The sequence below is a fragment of the Cryptomeria japonica genome, chromosome 1 (assembly GCF_030272615.1).
Source record: "Cryptomeria japonica chromosome 1, Sugi_1.0, whole genome shotgun sequence".
NCBI classification, from domain to species: Eukaryota; Viridiplantae; Streptophyta; class Pinopsida; order Cupressales; family Cupressaceae; genus Cryptomeria; species Cryptomeria japonica.
In genome coordinates, this window is record NC_081405.1 from 116,351,100 (window position 1) to 116,368,976 (window position 17,877).

The window sequence follows — 17,877 nt, forward strand, 5'->3', positions numbered from 1 at the left end:
AAATGTCACAACCATGTAACAGGAAAAGTTTTAGTATGAAGTATTATGCTGCTATAAATTTTGAAGGTATTCCGAGCTACCCAAATCCCATACCCACAAAAATTAGAAAACATTTGCCAATATTCAGTGGGAAGAAATTAAAATCAGCATGTCAACATTTGAAAGGATTTTCAGACTTGATGGGAGAATTTGAAATTTGTCAAGAAGATGTGTGCATGAAGTTATTTGTCCAGTCATTGAAAGAGGATGCAAGGAATTGGTTCTCTTTCTCACCAGTAAATTGTATTTCCTCATGGGATGATTTAACAACAGACTTCATAGACCAATTTGCTGAAAAAGTGAGTGATTATGATATGCTAATAGAATTCACATACATACAAGTCAGGGAAGATGAATTGGTACCAGCATTTAACATCAGGTTTTCACAAACATTGTCTAAAATTTCTAGCAAGTATAAGTTTGATGATAAAGTATGTCTGGATATTTATATTAGTGTTTTTGAAAAGAAGATGGGTTTCTTATCGAGAAACAAAGAACCTGAAACTCTGCATGAATCTTTTAACATAGCTAGGGACATTGAAAATAAATTAAAATTTGGGATCTCAAAGAGATTTGTGTCTACTATTGTTTCTTGCCAAAACACCTTCAATGGTGAAATACCATGTGAAGTTGAGCAAAACGTTCTTTGTCAGAATATGTCAAGTTTTCCTGTTCAAAATGGTCTTGTTGATGCATGTGATTCAAATTTAAATGAGGATCAGGAGTCTCTACTGTCAATGCCGGTTGTCTCTCACAGTAATGATGGAATGATCAGTGAGAAATTTTGTGATAATGCTGATACAGAGTTAGATATATATAAAGGATATGTACCATTCGATTTGTATGTATGTTATGCTGATTATGTAGCTGCAAATTATCAAGTAAACCATGCATCCCCCAAGGCTAATAATAATGAAAATAATGATGATGATGATGACCATCAGTCTTTACATGCTGCTAATGTATTTGATGTTGAAATACCAAATACTAAGGGATCACCAAATTTTGTTGATTATGCAAGTGAAAATGTGCAATATGATGTAAATCGGATTTTGATTAAGTCTAATAAAACTGAAAATGAAATTGTGCATGATGATGATAGTGTTTTCAATGCAAGTATACCCAGTGATGAATGTGCTTCAGAATGGAGTGGTGTTGCTGATTATGTGGACATTGAGTTTGATTTTAAGCACCTTGAAGGTATACAAATGAACAATGAAGAGCAATTTCAGAATAGGAATGATCTTGATAAAAGTGATTTACTTTCTTTTGATCAACAAGAGGATACCTATGAGAGTTTTTATTATTCATCTTGTGAAGATGATAAAAGAGGAGACCAAGTTATATACCTCAGTCATGAATCTGAAAATGAAAGTATTTTTGAAGATAAAAATATATGTGATAGTGTGGATAATGTTTTATTCTCAGATTTAAGTGAACCTATATTTGAATGTTTTCAAAATTTGAAGTACCATGAAGAGAATGTGAATGTTGATTGTATGCTTGCACTGGACATGGAGTTCTTTGCCTTTGATATGAATGTTCATAGTGTTGACCTCATTGATGAAAATGCTTAAATTTCCCCTTGTGTTGAACAAATTTTTAATGCTGATGAAGTTCCGAACAGCAGTAACATGTGTTGCAAAATTTTACTTCATGATGAAGATAAGAAGCATGGGTTGTGTGATGATTACTCCAGACCACAAATGGAAGTTTTTCAGGTGGATGTAAGTCTGAATGAGAAAGATTTAGCTGAGGATTTTCTTCAGCCAGAGGTATGCACTCTTTTCCGCGATTAGGATATTAAGAACACTGATGTATTGAGTTTGATGAACAAGGAGAGTATAGAGTGTGACTAGTATAGTGAAGTGTCACATCCGGATCAAAATATTAATGTTCCTTGTTTGCATCAATTGGTTGTTAATGTCCCTCATTTTATGAATGTAAATGATAGCAAGGTGAGTGCTGATGAGAATTACAATGTTGAGAATGAATGTTTTATTTTCGAAATTCAGCATGATGTTGCCCTTGCAAAGGATAGAGTTGATTGGGATAGTGAAATGTATTGCAGCTTGTGGGAAGGCCTCTATTGTGATTTGTCTCATGATTTTACCTTTGTTGAAATAGTATGTGATTACAAAGTTCAAAATCAGGCCAAAGGTATGTACACCAGTTGTTGTGGTAATGAGATGAAAGGGGTTGATTATAAGGATTATGCTCAGTTGTTATTGAAAGGTTCCTTTGTTTGGATCATGATATCAAGTGATGAAAATCAGATTTTTGACAAAGGTAAATGCTAATTTTTTTGGAGCAGTTTATAATCAGTCATAAGTATGTTTGTATATTTTGTATAGTTGCTTTGCTTTAGTTGTGTAGTTTTCAATAAAGTGCCCTATTGTTTGGGTAGAATAAAGAGCCCTTTGCTTTTGAGAAGAGAAGAGAAGTATTTCATTTTTGGGTGGTCTGCTCAACCATAGATTCTAGATTCTTGTGTTGATCTTGCAATCAACCATCCCTAGTCAAAGCCATTGTTGAGACTCATTAAATTTTGAGAAATTTGAGAGGTTCATTTTGAAATTTTGATATTGCATTTTTAGAAAGGCACCTAATCTCATTCAAGTGGCCTAGTTAGAAAGAGGGTGAAATGGAGCCAGTTGATTTTCAAAGGGTAAGGCTTGGGAAATGTGTCTTATAGCTTTCATTTAGCTAGTGAAGTGTTGTGCAACTTTTAGAATTCAGTTTGGATTAGTTTATCAGGTACCCATTTCAAGGGGTGAGCTAAAAGTGCATTTTAGGTGCAAATGCAAATTTTACCAAGTAGCCTACTTTGAGCACCTATAACTTTTTCCCTCTTGATCGTTACGATGAAATTCAAAGTGGATTGAATTCTATGCATAAAAATGTGCCTCCGTGCAAAATTTCAAGTCTCTAGCAATTAATTTGCTTAGTTTAGGAAGCTCAATCTGTTTGCAGTTTATATGGTTTGACAAGTCCCTATTTCAGCTGCTAGTTGGAGCCCTGTTTTGCATAAGTGTAATAGTTGCCTCAGTGAATGTCATGTCAAAGTATTTCTTCCAGGATATTGTTGGTATAAATAATAAGCTATGTTTCTAGTTTCAAGCTCCTGCCAATCTGTTTAATCGGTTTTCAAAAGGGTTTCTTGAGCCATCTGTTTCAGTGTTTCGTACTTTCATTGCTATATCAGTTAAAGTTGTTATTTTCATGAGTGCACCATTTGCACCTAGTCAACCTTTTGGTCAAACTAAGAATTCTAAGTTTTCATATGTACTTCAAGGTACCTATGCCTCAGATTTGAGGGTCTACGAAGATCGTTTCATATTTTTAAGAAAGGCATCATGTCTTGCCTGCGCATTGACTTCATCAGGTCCGCAGTGTCGACAAAGCCAGTTGGTCATCTTTGACCATTAATATTTCTTCACTCAGTATTTTTCTTGAGAAACCGCTTGGTAGATTTCATGTTTGTATAATAGAGTACATGCATGTCAGTTTGTAAGGTTCAGAAAGGTGTTTTGACCAGTTTCAAAATTACATCTTCATGATTAAATGCGAAAAAGTGGGGCAAGTGCCTGAAAGTTGCAAAACTCAGTTTGATGATCCAAAAATGGTGTCGATTGATTCCAGAGGTATGTTTAAGGTTCATGAGACATTTTGAAGGTCAGTTGCATGAAAACATAAAAAAAATTAGCGGGACCCACTTTGGGGCCCGACCTGGCTCATGCTCGTGCATTAATTTTATTGGCGACTTGGTGTACTAAGAGGTGTTTTCGTTGCATTATGTGGACATATAATTGAGGGGTTATTGCATGGGCTGTTATGAAATGGAGATTTGGTTTTCTTAATACATGTTATTAAAATGCATAACAGAATAAAGGTGGAATGTGAGTAGGCATTACAGCCCTCATATTTTTTTTTAGCAAAGTGCAGAATTGTCAAGCTTAATCCAATGTCCTTCATGTTGTGAAAACATAAGTAAATAGCTATAGCAACTTGCAAAGCATTGAAGGCATTAGAAACTTTAAAGCAAATGCAACTGCAGGTGTACATTGCCAGCAATATCCTTCCTGCCACGTGATGGCTGGAAATGTTTTAGAAAACTACAAAATGCACCAGCAGGTTGTTAAATTATCCAAACTCTCATTTGTGTGGTTATCAACAACAAGTGTAAATGGCATGAAGCCAAATCCTCTCCTTCTTGCATGATGGTGTGGGGGTTTTGTAGTTTTTTGGAAAATTCAATTGTTTTTGAAGCCTTCTAAGCAAATGTAATTGGCAAGGTTAATGCCAATCTTCCCCTGCCTCCAAAAAAAGTGGAAAATGCTGGAGGAGAGGCAAACAAAAAAAATCTTAATACAAATGCAAGGTACAATAGGCAATATGGATGGTGAAAAGGCATTGAAGATGGAGTGGAGTTTGAGAAGTTTTATAAGTTCCCAAGTTAATGCATTGTGGCAGGTCTGAGTCCTCCCTCCTCCCACGCATGGAAGGCAAATGTTAAATGAAACCCTTAAGAAAATGCAATTAGTAGTATAGTCTTCTGCATGGTATGTTGTTTGGAAGGCTGAAGTTAAATCTCCTTAGCAAATGACATTGGCAGGTGTTTTTCCCCTTTGCCAGCATCCTCCCTTCATGTGGAGTGGAGTTTAGGAAATGTAGAAACTTTCAACCATAGCAATGTCTATCCCTCCTGTGTTGCATGTGGTTAGAAGTTGCAGTAAAACCTTCAAGCAAAATGCAATAATGGCAGCCCCTGTGTGGTGAGTGTTTGGAGAGCAGTGTTGAAACATAGCAAATGCCATTGTCACTTTGAATGGCAAACTTCCTCCCACATAGCACGTAAAAAAGCAGAAAAGTTAAATATAAATTGGTAGGTGTATTGCCAACGTTCCTCTGTGGATGCATTGACATGAAACATTAAGAGGTAGCCATTAAAACTCAGGTGAAACATTTCAGAATGCACAGTCCCACACAAATGCATTATCCCACACTGGTTAGGAAAGGGAAATATTTGACATTTAAAAGCAAAACTCCACCAATTCATAGTGTTAAAGCCGTAAAGGCTTTTGACACAAGGTACTGGTTGGGTGTCCAGGCAGACCCCACACGTGCGGGCTTGTTTCCCAAGGTGACTAAGGAGGTCGAGTGGCGACCAGGTGGACACCACGTAGGCATGGTTCCCGAGGCAAGTTTTGTAGTGAAAGGGCGACTTAACTGGTGAGCATGTTGCAGGAGATCCGATGATGTGCGTTGTTTCATGAAGTAGAAATGCTCATCAGTTAAGCATCATGAAATGGTGAAAAGCACATGCGAAAAAGTGAAGGTTAAAGAGCATGCAGGTTCATCGAGATCCGACAGTGCGCGCGATTTCGTGGAGTGAAGATGCACTTCCATTAGCCATCGCAAAATGGCGAAAAATGACATGGTGTATAGGTGGCAGGTCTAGTGGCAAGTAAGATGGCGGGTCCGAGTGAGGTGGCGGTGATGTGGTCGACAGGTCGTGGTCCACGAGGTGACAAGAAGGCAGTCCAATAGCGATTCAAGTGGCGGATTGATGAGGTGTCATCCCAGGTGGTGCCCAATGGATCCTCCCAGCGAATCACAAGCTACCACATGGCAGGGCGTCAGGAGTTAAAAAGGTGAAAAATTAAAATTAAATATATAGTTTCAACTATAGAGAAAATCTAGAAATTTAAATGATGGTGCACATATTGAGAGATTAATTCGCCAAGAGGTTAATTTTTGGCCAAATATGCCAATATTATATATCACCAGAAAGCTCTTAGAATAAGGAATAGAATCATGTAGTTAGGTTTAACAAATGTGGGATATTTTAAGAGAAGTTTCCATGGGAAGGAGGAAGAAAATGAATTTCAGTTAGGGAAAGAAGACACATGGCATGTTTTGCAGACCTAATCTTTTTCCCTCCTCTTCTTATTCCCATTTTCTTCTCATTTTTTGGGGTTACAAAATTTTGGAGGAAGTGCTCCAGATTTCATGGCTTCCAATTCTGAGTTCTCTTCAAAATTGTACAGGGCAATGTCCTTTTCCATAGAATAGAGTATGATTCATGCTATAGGTGTTATTTGTTGCAGGTTCTTGTGTATGTAAGGCATGAACAAATTCGTACATAATTTGTCTCTGAAATGTATCTTCATTTTATTCAAATCTGATTCTTAAGGAGGATCAGGTTTATCACGATCAATTGTGTCTGTGAGTGTAATGCTTGTTTGTAGGTAATCTTCAAGGAAGATTTTAAACTCTGTGAGCAAACATTAATAAAATAGGGTTCATGTTTCTGGATCTGATATTTTTTGTGGATAAGCTTAGTAATGCATTTATGCAAGGCATTAATGCAGGAATATTTCATGATGAAGATGGATTTGCAATGAGTGTTTTCATTTGCAGTCTGATATATGACTTTGTTTCCCTTGGATAAGGCACTGATCTTGTAGATTTTGGGATTTTCTCAGAGATTTAAAATTAAATCAGAATATCTACCTTTATTTTTTGTTCTGTGGGAATGTTTCATCCATCTCATGCTTCAACTTAGTTGAGATGTCAATGTGGATTTAGTCCATCTACAGTAACCTCCTAGTTGTTAAGCCTTGTGAGATCTATCTGCTTTATTGATATTGTCATATGTGGGTAAATGAGTTTGATTCAGTGCATCAAAAGGGTGTTCCCCCTAGGTCTAGAAGAAGCTGAAGTGCAGGAGGATCAATTAGGGTTCTATGTTATGTTGTCCAAGTCCTGATGTATTCTATAGAGTGAAAATGGCTATTTCATATAGTCATTTGCAGGTAAACTAGGGTTAATCATTTTTTATGAACAACAGGCCCCACATGCATACACCCTCATCTTGATGGACCAATGCATAGCTGCCAACTAGACGTCAAAGTGCACGATAAGGAAAGGCCCACTCAACATAAACTACTTGTTACCAAAACATGGTGACCATTACACAGAAGATGAATTATGTCAATATGACAATGGAACCCGATGAAGCAGAAAGATGGTTTTGCCAAATCGCCATCTTACACCAAAAAACATCGTTGCTCAGATAGAAACCTTGTCTCACGGAAAAAATTCCCTTCATCATTTGTGTAGCATAACACAACATGTTATGCATGACTACATAACCTACAAGTTATGTGTATCTCATGTCTATCATCAACTAACATGATGAGTTATCCATTTCTACAACTGTATTTACTCTCTAAATCATCTCTCTTGTTGGCATCAATCAACTCTGCATGCCTGCTGCAACTACATCGAGTGGGTGTCTAGTATGTCTCTCTACAACTTCATTAACTTAGTCATGCACATACACACATGTTTACATCAATGACAACTTTAATGCCAACAAAAACCTAGTCAAGGGAAAAACCACTGTGGGAACCTACTCACAATATGATGATACACTGTTAGAAATATGAAATATTACAATGGGGAATGCACATGCATTCAAGTACACTTTCGAGAGCTCGCTGCTCAAAAAAAATAAAGGGCTACAACCCAAGGAATACTCGTTCTCTTACAAACACATTTGGATTACATCTAGAAGATCAAGAATTGAGAGAATAATATCTCCTCGTGCTTGGTTATAGTTTTGATTAGGCACATAGCACATATTCTACTCTTTCACACTTCTTCATATTTCTTCTCACTACTTCACTACTTCCAAAAGATCAAAGAATTATTTGTACACACAAATACCTCTCTCACATGAGTATTACATTTATTTATACATATCATCAACCTATCTTTAAAGGTCGGCTCAACACACATCACAAATTACAAAGATATAACCATACACGCTACAATATTATATGCAGACCAAAACAATGTGACTAAGACATAGTATGGACCTAAATCAACACCTCAAACATGAAACACCACCAATAATTATGCCTCGAACATCCACAACATGCTACAATCATCCGGTCAGCTAAGAATGTCACATAACATGAACATACCAGGGAAATCATCAACAATGAGCACAACAATCAATGTGGATGATCAACGCAAATAGGATATGATCTAGAAACATCCACAAGAATCATGAACTACTAGAGAAACAACCACACCAACACCACTTACTATAATCTTCATCTTCATTATACCGAAATTCAAGAACACTAACTACAATGATTGTCAAACTAAAATATTCACTTGCAGACCTCCAAATCATGAACCATCTAGCATGATATAAACACATCTCGGTTATCCAGAAATAGTTTATCATGGTAAAAGCTCTTAGGGTGTACAGTTGCACGAGTGTTGAATTACAATGTTATACGAGTTAATTAGCCATCTCAACTATGTTACTGTTGGCATTACAATAGAAAGGAGATTGTTGGTATTTCAATAAGGATATTGAGAAGGTTGTTGGAGATTATTGATATAACAAAAGAAGGATAATTACTATCTTAATAATATTATTTTGTCATTGATGTCAAGAAATTGATTTTCTGATTCTGTATGATGTTGCCATATCTTGAGAAGTATGTTTTGATGAGTATTAAGAGGTCGGTAAGAGACACAGAAAGAATGTGATAATGAAGGGGAGAAATAAGTTATTCAATGGGCAACTATTATCGAGTTAGGCAAAGATGAGATCATGTTGTTTTTTATTGTTTTGATATCCTACATATGTTGTTGATTATAAGTTTAAAACTCTACTATGTCACCGAGCAAAGAACCTAGTCGGTAAACCCTAAGGTTATCGATATCAGTTAAAGAAGGCAAAATGTCTACCGAGTGAAGTTCAGTATTAACTAAGTAACAACTGAGTTATAATAGATCACATTGGATGGATAAAAGCATTATTTATTGAAGGATGCTGATGAGCTGGAGATGAATAAATGATTGGTATGTCGTGCAAGAAGATTGTTAAGAATCTACGGTAATGGAAAATCAAGAGGAAGATCTACAGCACAAATTGAACCACAATAACCTAGCACAAGTTCCTAGGAAGGAATGCAAGTTCCAAGGTGAGGTAAAACATTTTTCAGATCAAAGGATACATTGAACCTAGTCAAAGTTTGATGATCTGATGGCTAAGATTGATCATGGGAAATGTGATCAAGGAGATTAAGTGGTTAGAAATTGTTTATAAATAAGGAACTATTGATAAACAATGTATGCAGGCAAATGTATGCATAGTGATGCTACAGGAATGTTTACCGAGCTCATAATCTTGAAGATAAGATTGAAGAATAGATTGAGAAGCCCTGCAAGCCCAACAAGGGACAAGATAAGTCTTATGACAAGACTGTTTTGAGCAAATAGAATCTGCTTTAGCATTTCAGATGTGAAGTTGCAAATATATTTTACTACTGTTATTTATTTTGTAAGTGACAAAAAATCTCTTAACCGAGTGGACCTAACAGTCTTATTTGTAAACCCTCTAGCAAGGTAACATTCTAAATGAGTGTTTGAAATCCTTTAACAAGGTCACTTCTAACAAAGTGCAAGACTTTAACAAGTCTGAGGGAAATCCCTTAACTGGGTCACATCTAGCAATGTGTTTGTAATCTTTAACAGTATTAGCTTTTAACCGAGCATACTCTAGAAGGGTATATTTCTTAGTGGGTCTGAAATCCCACAGTGGTTTTTCCCTATTTGGGTTTCCACATTAAATTTGGTGTTATATGTGTTGTGATATTATTTGTTCATGAGTTTGAATGTTTTACAGTTTTGGCTATATATTCTGAAGTATAAACTACCAAGGTTGAATCTATTGAATATATTAAAACTTAAGTTTGTATGATTCACCGCTCCACCCCCTCTCATCTTATTATCTATTGGCATCAGAGCTTTACAATTGGTATCAGAGCTTTGGACTCCAGAAGAAAAGTTTAAAGGTAATTGAGGCAAAGATCCGAAGATGTATAAAAGGGATGCACCAAAGCTAAACAAGTCAAGTTTCTCCACATTGCAGAAAAGAATGAAGTTGCATTTATTAGGAATTGGAGAATATGCAAGATATTATCTAGAGAATGATTACATAGAACCTAGCACCAACCCGATGACCATGGAAGATATAAAGGCAAAGCAAGAACATATTCAAGCTATGATTGAAATAACATCAGCATTGACTGACCCAAAGTTTAATGATCTAGAAGGCTGTAATGATGCAAAAGCAATGTGGACCAAGCTCATATCTGTGTATGGTGGGGATGAACATGTTCAGAGAGAAAAAGTAGACAGTCTAAGATGACAACTTGAATCATGAGAATGAATGAAAGTGAGAACATAACACAATAGAGTACAAGGTTAAAGGAAATTGTCAATCAAATTAAAGAAGCAGGAGGAACTATTGAAGAAAAGGATGTAACAAGTAAGTTGTTGAGAACCCTTCTACCTGCTTATACCATTCAAGTCTCTGCAATCAATGAATTAAGGTCTATACCAAAAATGTCAGTCTCTTTGGATGCCACTATCGGTAAGCTACATGCATTTGAGTTAAGTAATTTTGATAACAGTGGGTCTTCAGTAAATAAAGTTGAATCTGCATTTAGTTCTTTTCATATTGGTGAATCTGATGACTATAATGATAGAATGAAGAAGTACCCTGAAGGAAATCATAGTGGAGAAAGTGAGAGATTTCGTAAAAACATGGAAGAAGTACACAAACTGTATGAGCAAATCAGAAAGCAAGAAGAGTTTGAAGCACTATTGGCCAAAAGGTTACCGAGAGGCAAAGGTAAGTATAAAGGAAATCTACCTTTGAAATGTTTCAATTGTGATAAAATAGGACATATGGCTTCTAACTGACCTGACAAAGAATCTAGTGAAAAGAGAGAATACCGAGAAGACAAACAGAAAGACAATCACTACAAAGGACACCGAGACTTAAGAAGGAGAGATAGAAAGACATGCCTAGTAGCTGATGAGGAAGCCAACGATGATAAATCTGATGAAACTGATACAGAGGAAGTTGTTTATGTGGCTATTAAAGATGGATTAGATGAAGAAAGGTATGAAGAAAAATCCCTAATATCTCACATAAATAAAAATGATTCTTGGATCATAGACAGTGGATGCTCACATCACATGACAGGTGATAAACACAAGTTCGTTAAATTAGAAGATTATGATGGAGGTTATATAAGATTTGGTAATGATGCACCATGTTCGGTCAAAGGTAAAGGATCTATAACACTTCTTGACAATGCTAAATGTAATGATGTATACTGGGTTGAAGGTTTGAAATACAAATTTTTGAGTGTAGCACAGCTAAACAATACAGGATACCAAATAGAATTCCAGAAGGGATGTGTCAAAGTTCATGACAAACATGGAAAGTTGGTTGTTACTGGGACACAAACAAAAGGTAATGCATTTCATCTTGACTCAACTTGGATCAAATTTCTATATGCAAAAATAGAAGATACCTGGTTATGGCATAAAAGGTTTTGTCATGTAAATTTTGATAATTTGATCAAAATAAGTAAGAATCACTGAGTAAGAGGTCTACCAAGCTTGGAAAAACCTAAGAATGCTATGTGCCAAGGATGCCAGATGGGTAAGATGACAAGATCAACCTTTACAAGTAAGACCTACACTTCTAAAGGAATTTTAGATCTTCTACACACTAATCTTTGTGGTCCTATGAAAGTTAAAAGTTATTATAGTTATAAATATTTCATATTATTTGTGGATGATTACTCAAGGATGATGTCAGTTATGTTTTTAAAAGAAAAATCAGAAGCTTTTCAAATGTTTAAATGGTACAAGACAAGAGTTGAAAATGAAACAGGAAGACAACTGAAATGTCTTAGATCTGATAGAGGAGGAGAGTTCACTTCTGATGAATTTAACTTATTCTGTAATGATCATGGTATAAAAAGGCAAGTATCTGCATCGAGAACTCCACAGCAAAATGGGATAGCTAAGAGAAGAAACAGATCAATTGTAGACTGTGCCAGAACCCTGATGATAGAAAAGAGGGTACCTCAAACATTTTGGAGAGAAGTAATCAACACTGCAGTTTACACCCCGAACCAAGTACAACTGAAGAAAGGAACTTTGAAGACACCATATGAAATCTGGTATGACAAGACAGCTAATGTAATTTATTTTAAAATATTTGGAAGTAGATGCTATGTTCACAAAGATGACAGAAATGGAAAGTTTGATCAGAAAAGCGAGGAAGGAACATTTCTTGGTTATTCTTCTAGAAGTAAAGCATTTAAATGTCTGATAAAATCATCTAACAAAATAGTAGAAAGTGCAAATGTGAAAATTGATGAATTTTCAGAAAGAAATGATGAAGGAAATTCCAAAGAACCAGAAAATTATGAAGAATTTGTTTATGTTCAACAGAGAAATCCTACTGAGAAAGTTCCTGAAGAAAATGAAGATAATATCCAGTTATCGAGTGATGAAGAAGATCATATAGAGCCTACCGAGCCTATATTAGCCAAATATGTCAGAAGAAATCATGCATCAAGTCAGATTATAGGAGATAAGGATGATCCAGTGATGACAAGGAACAAACTGAGACAGAACACATATCTGATATCTGAATTTGAACTGAGAATAGTAAAAGAGGTATTTAATAATGAAGATTGGTTAAATGCTATGACAGAAGAGATTGATCAAATCAAGAAGAATGAAACATGGACATTGTTTCCAAGACCAAAGGAAAAAAATGTAATCGGTACAAAGTGGATTTTCAGAAACAAGCTAAATGAAAAAGGTGAGGTCATTCGGAACAAAGCAAGACTAGTTTGCAAAGGTTATGCTCAAGAAGAAGGAATAGATTATGGTGAGACTTTTGCACCTGTGGCTAGACTTGAGGGAGTAAGAACATTGTTGGCATATGCTACTTTCAAAAATTTCAAGGTATATCAAATGGATGTTAAATCTACATTTTTGAATGGTATACTAGAAGAAGAAGTTTATATTGAACAGCCTAAAGGATTTGTTGAAGACAAGAATAAAGATCACGTATGTAAATTGAACAAAGCTTTATATGGTCTGAAACAAGCACCTAGAGCATGGTATGAAAGATTGCACTCTTATTTGATCCAGATTGGATTTATAAGGACAAGTGAAAACAACAATATGTACATGAAGAGTGATGAGGACAGTGGAATACTGATCTCAGCCATATTTGTTGATCATATTATTGTTTGTGGAAATGATTCTCTATGCAAGAACTTTGGAAATGAAATGTGCAAAGAATTTGAGATGTCATTAATCGGTGAAATAAAGTATTTTATAGGTTTACAAATACTGCAAATAAAAGATGAGATTTTCATTACTCAATCCAAGTACATAAAGGAAATCTTGAAGAAATTTGGAATGGAGGATTCTAAACCTGTAAGTACTCCTATGACTACTAACTGTAAACTATCAAAGAATGATGAATCTGCATCTGTTGATGAGACACTTTATCGATCTATGATTGGAAAGTTGCAATATGTTGTTCGCAGTAGGTCAGATATAGCACATGCAGTAGGAATAGTTGCAAGATTTTTTGTAGATCCCAAAGAAACCCATATGACAACAATCAAGAGAATTTTTCAGATACCTAAGAGGCACTGAAGACTATGGCTTAGTATATGAAAAGAGGAATGATTTTGATTTAAAAGTTTATACTGATGCTGATTGGACAGGAAACATTGATGACAAGAAAAGCACAAGTAGTGGAGTTTTCTTTTTGGGAGATAGACTAGTAAGTTGGCTTAGCAAGAAACAAGGATGCATTTCACAGTCAACAGCTAAAGTTGAATATGTTGCTGCAACATTGAATTGTACCAACATAGCATGGATCAAGCAACTGTTGGAAGGTATAAATGAGAAAGTTACCGAGCCAGTAACTATATTTTGTGATAATAATAGTGCCATTAACATTTCAAAGAATCTAGTAATGCACTCTAAGACAAAGCATATCTCTATAAAGTATCATTATCTCAGAGAAGAAGTTAAAGAGAAGAAAGTTGTGCTAGAATATATCAGTTCAAAGGAGCAAATAGTAGACATCTTCACAAAGCCACTACCAAGGGACACTTTTGAGTATCTCAGAAGCAAGTTAGGGGTCTTACCCCTATCTTCTACTCACTGACAGAGTTCGGTGAAAGCATCAATTTGATGACTCCATAGAATATTATTTGTGGATTGATGTTGTTTTACGCACTTTAGGAGTTTTTCTAAAGATGTGCAGGAAATAGTGATTGGAGACAAGATGCTCTGACCGTAAATGAACTACAAAGAAATTACTTCACAATGGTAGAAGTCATGAATTAGTTTTTCCTTTTGGCATTGTTGTCAAAGGGGGAGAAGACTAAATTGAGAAGATAGACTAAATGGAGAAAATAACAGAAGACTAATGACAGGGGGAGAAGACTTCACAAGAAGGTTTAAACAGCTCAAGGATAATAGGACAAGTCTAACAGCAATTTGAATCTGAATCAGTTGGAATAAATCAAGTTGGTATTGCCATTTAAAGTTGGTTTTGCCATCAATGTCAAAGGGGGAGATTGTTGGCATTACAATAGAAAGGAGATTGTTGGTATTTCAATAAGGATATTGAAAAGGTTGTTGGAGATTATTGATATAACAGAAGAAGGATGATTAATGTCTTAACAATATTATTTTGTCATTGATGTCAAGAAATTGATTTTCTGATTCATTATGATGTTACCATATCTTGAGAAGTATGTTTTGATGAGTATTAAGAGGTCGGTAAGAGACACATACAGAATGTGATAATGAAGGGGAGAAATAAGTTATTCAATGGGCAACTATTACCGAGTTAGACAATGATGAGATCATGTTGTTTTTTATTGTTTTGATATCCTACATATGTTGTTGATTATAAGTTTAAAACTATACTATGTCACCAAGCAAAGAACCTAGTCGGTAAACCCTAAGGTTATCGATATCGGTTAAAGAAGGCAGAATGTCTACCGAGTGAAGTTCAGTATTAACCGAGTAACAACCGAGTTATAATAGATCGCATTGGATGGATAAAAGCATTATTTAATGAAGGATGTTGATGTGATGGAGATGAATAAATGATTGGTATGTTGTGCAAGAGGATTGTTAAGAATCTATGGCTATGGAAAATCAAGAGGAAGATCTATAGCACAAATTGAACCACAATAACCTAGCACAAGTTCCTAGGAAGGAATGCAAGTTCCAAGGCGAGGTAAAACATTTTTTAGATCAAAGGATACATTGAACCTAGTCAAAGTTTGATGATCTGATGGCTAAGATTGATCATGGGAAATGTGATCAAGGAGATTAAGCGGTTAGAAATTGTTTATAAATAAAGAACTGTTGATAAACAATGTATGTAGGTAAATGTATGCACAGTGATGCTATAGGAATGTTTACTGAGCTCAGAAGCTTGAAGATTTGATTGAAGAACAGATTGAGAAGCCCTCCAAGCCCAACAAGGTACAAGATAAGTCTTATGACAAGACTGTTTTGAGCAAATAGAATCTGCTTTAGCATTTCAGATGTGAAGTTGTAGATATATTTTACTACTGTTATTTATTTTGTAAGTTACAGAAAATCTCTTAACTGAGTGGACCTAAAAGTCTTATTTGTAAACCCTCTAGTAAGGTAACATTATAAATGAGTGTTTGAAATCCTTTGACAAGGTCACTTCTAATAATGTGCAAGACTCTAACAAGTCTAAGGGAAATCCCTTAACCGGGTCACATCTAGCAACGTGTTTGTAATCTTTAACAGGATTAGCTTTTAACCGAGCATACTCTAGAAAGGTATATTTTTTAGTGGGTCCGAAAACCCACAGTGGTTTTTCCCTATTTGGGTTTCCATGTTAAATCTAGTGTTATGTGTTGTGATGTTATCTGTTCATGAGTTTGAATGTTTTACAATTTTGGTTATATATTCTGAAGTATAAACTATTGAGGTTGAATCTGTTGAATATATTGCAAATTAATTTTGTATGATTCACCCCCCCCCCTCTCATCTTATTATCTATTGGCATCAGATCTTTACAGTTATAAGTGACTAGTTTTCTTAGTAACACAATGGACTATGATAGCTTACTTATGCATAAATTCAGTTATAAGGCACATAGAGTATCCATTGGATTGGTTAACTATATTTTGAGTGCACTCATCAATATCTTATCAATATCTCTTCCCGTTGTTCTGAGTACAAATCGCTCTAAATTTAGGACACAGTAGACCATCCCAAACATTCTATCAAATCTGCAAACCAAGATATTGCAGTGCAGAGTAGAATCAAGAACACTAATCAACACCGAACAACTGAAAAACCAACCGCAATATCAGATCTCATAACTTGATCAAATATCCATGTGAACCATTGAAACTTGATCTAAAACAACTAGAGATACTTATGTCAAAACCATTTAATCTACAATAACTCATCTTCAACACACTGGCCAAACCAACTCACTAAATTTGACTAAAATATTGGAACACATAGAGGAATATGTTGACATCAATGATAGCACATCACTCAGTCAATCCAAACACATATTTTCACATTATCCCAACAATCTCCCCCTTTGGAATTGATGGCAACATATGATGTGAAAAACAATCAATGACAAAGAAAGAACAACTCTCAACAATCTTCCCTTGAGATCTAGCATATGATATGATAGTTTTTCACATGATTCTCTCCCCCTTTCAGTTAATCTCTCCCCCTGAAGTCACTATGCATTTTTCAAACCATAGATCACACAAAACTAAACATCTAAACCACAACACCAAGTACTCCCCCTCAGTAGCAATCACCACTAATCAATCTGGATCACAAGATATGACCATGAAATCCACCAGACTGATACAAATCCATGCATCTTAGTTCTTATCAAGAGGGACAATCACCCCTAGCTTCACTCTCAGATACTCAAAAGTGTCCTTATGCAAAGCCTTCATGAAGATATCTACAATTTGTTCCTTTGTAGATACATACTCCAATCTAACTTCCTTCTCATTCATCTTTTCTCTCAAGAAATGAATCTTGATTGATATATGCTAAGTCATTGAATGAAACATCAGATTCTTAGAAATGTTGATAGCACTTGAATTATCACATTATATAGCAGTAGTCTCATCATAAACAACTCTGATATCCTTTAACATCCGATTCATCCATACCACCTAAGTACAATTCTTAGTAGCAACAATATACTCGGCCTCTATAGTAGATAAAGAAATAACATTCTATTTCTTACTCATCCAAGAAACCAATCTCTTTCCCAAGAAAAATGCACCACCACTAGTACTTTTTCTATCATCCACATCTCCAGCCCAATCAACATTAGTAAAATAACTCAAAGTAAAATCATCATCTTTAGGATACCACAAACTAAAATCAACTATGTCTTTCAAAAGTCCAAAAATCCTTTTCACATCTACAACATGAGATTCCTTAGGATTGGCTTGAAATCTAGTAACAAGACATACAACATTCATAATATTTGATCTATTCTAAGTTAAATATAGTAATCCACCAATCATAGATTTGTCTCTAGTCTAATATTCTTTAGGGGATTCATCATCCTTTGTCAACTTACATCCTGTCATCATAGGAGTATCAACTAGCTTTGAATCATCTAAACCAAATTTCTTCAACAATTTCTTCACATACTTGGATTAGATATAAAAATGCCTTTATCCAACTGACTAATTTGTAATTCCAAAAGGAATTTCATCTCACCAATCATAGACATCTCAAACTCATTTTGCATCTCATCAGCAAACTTCTTGCACAAACTATCATTCCCTCAAAAAATAATATCTTCAACAATCAAAATGTTATCATGATCAATCTTGAAATATATATTACTATCAACAA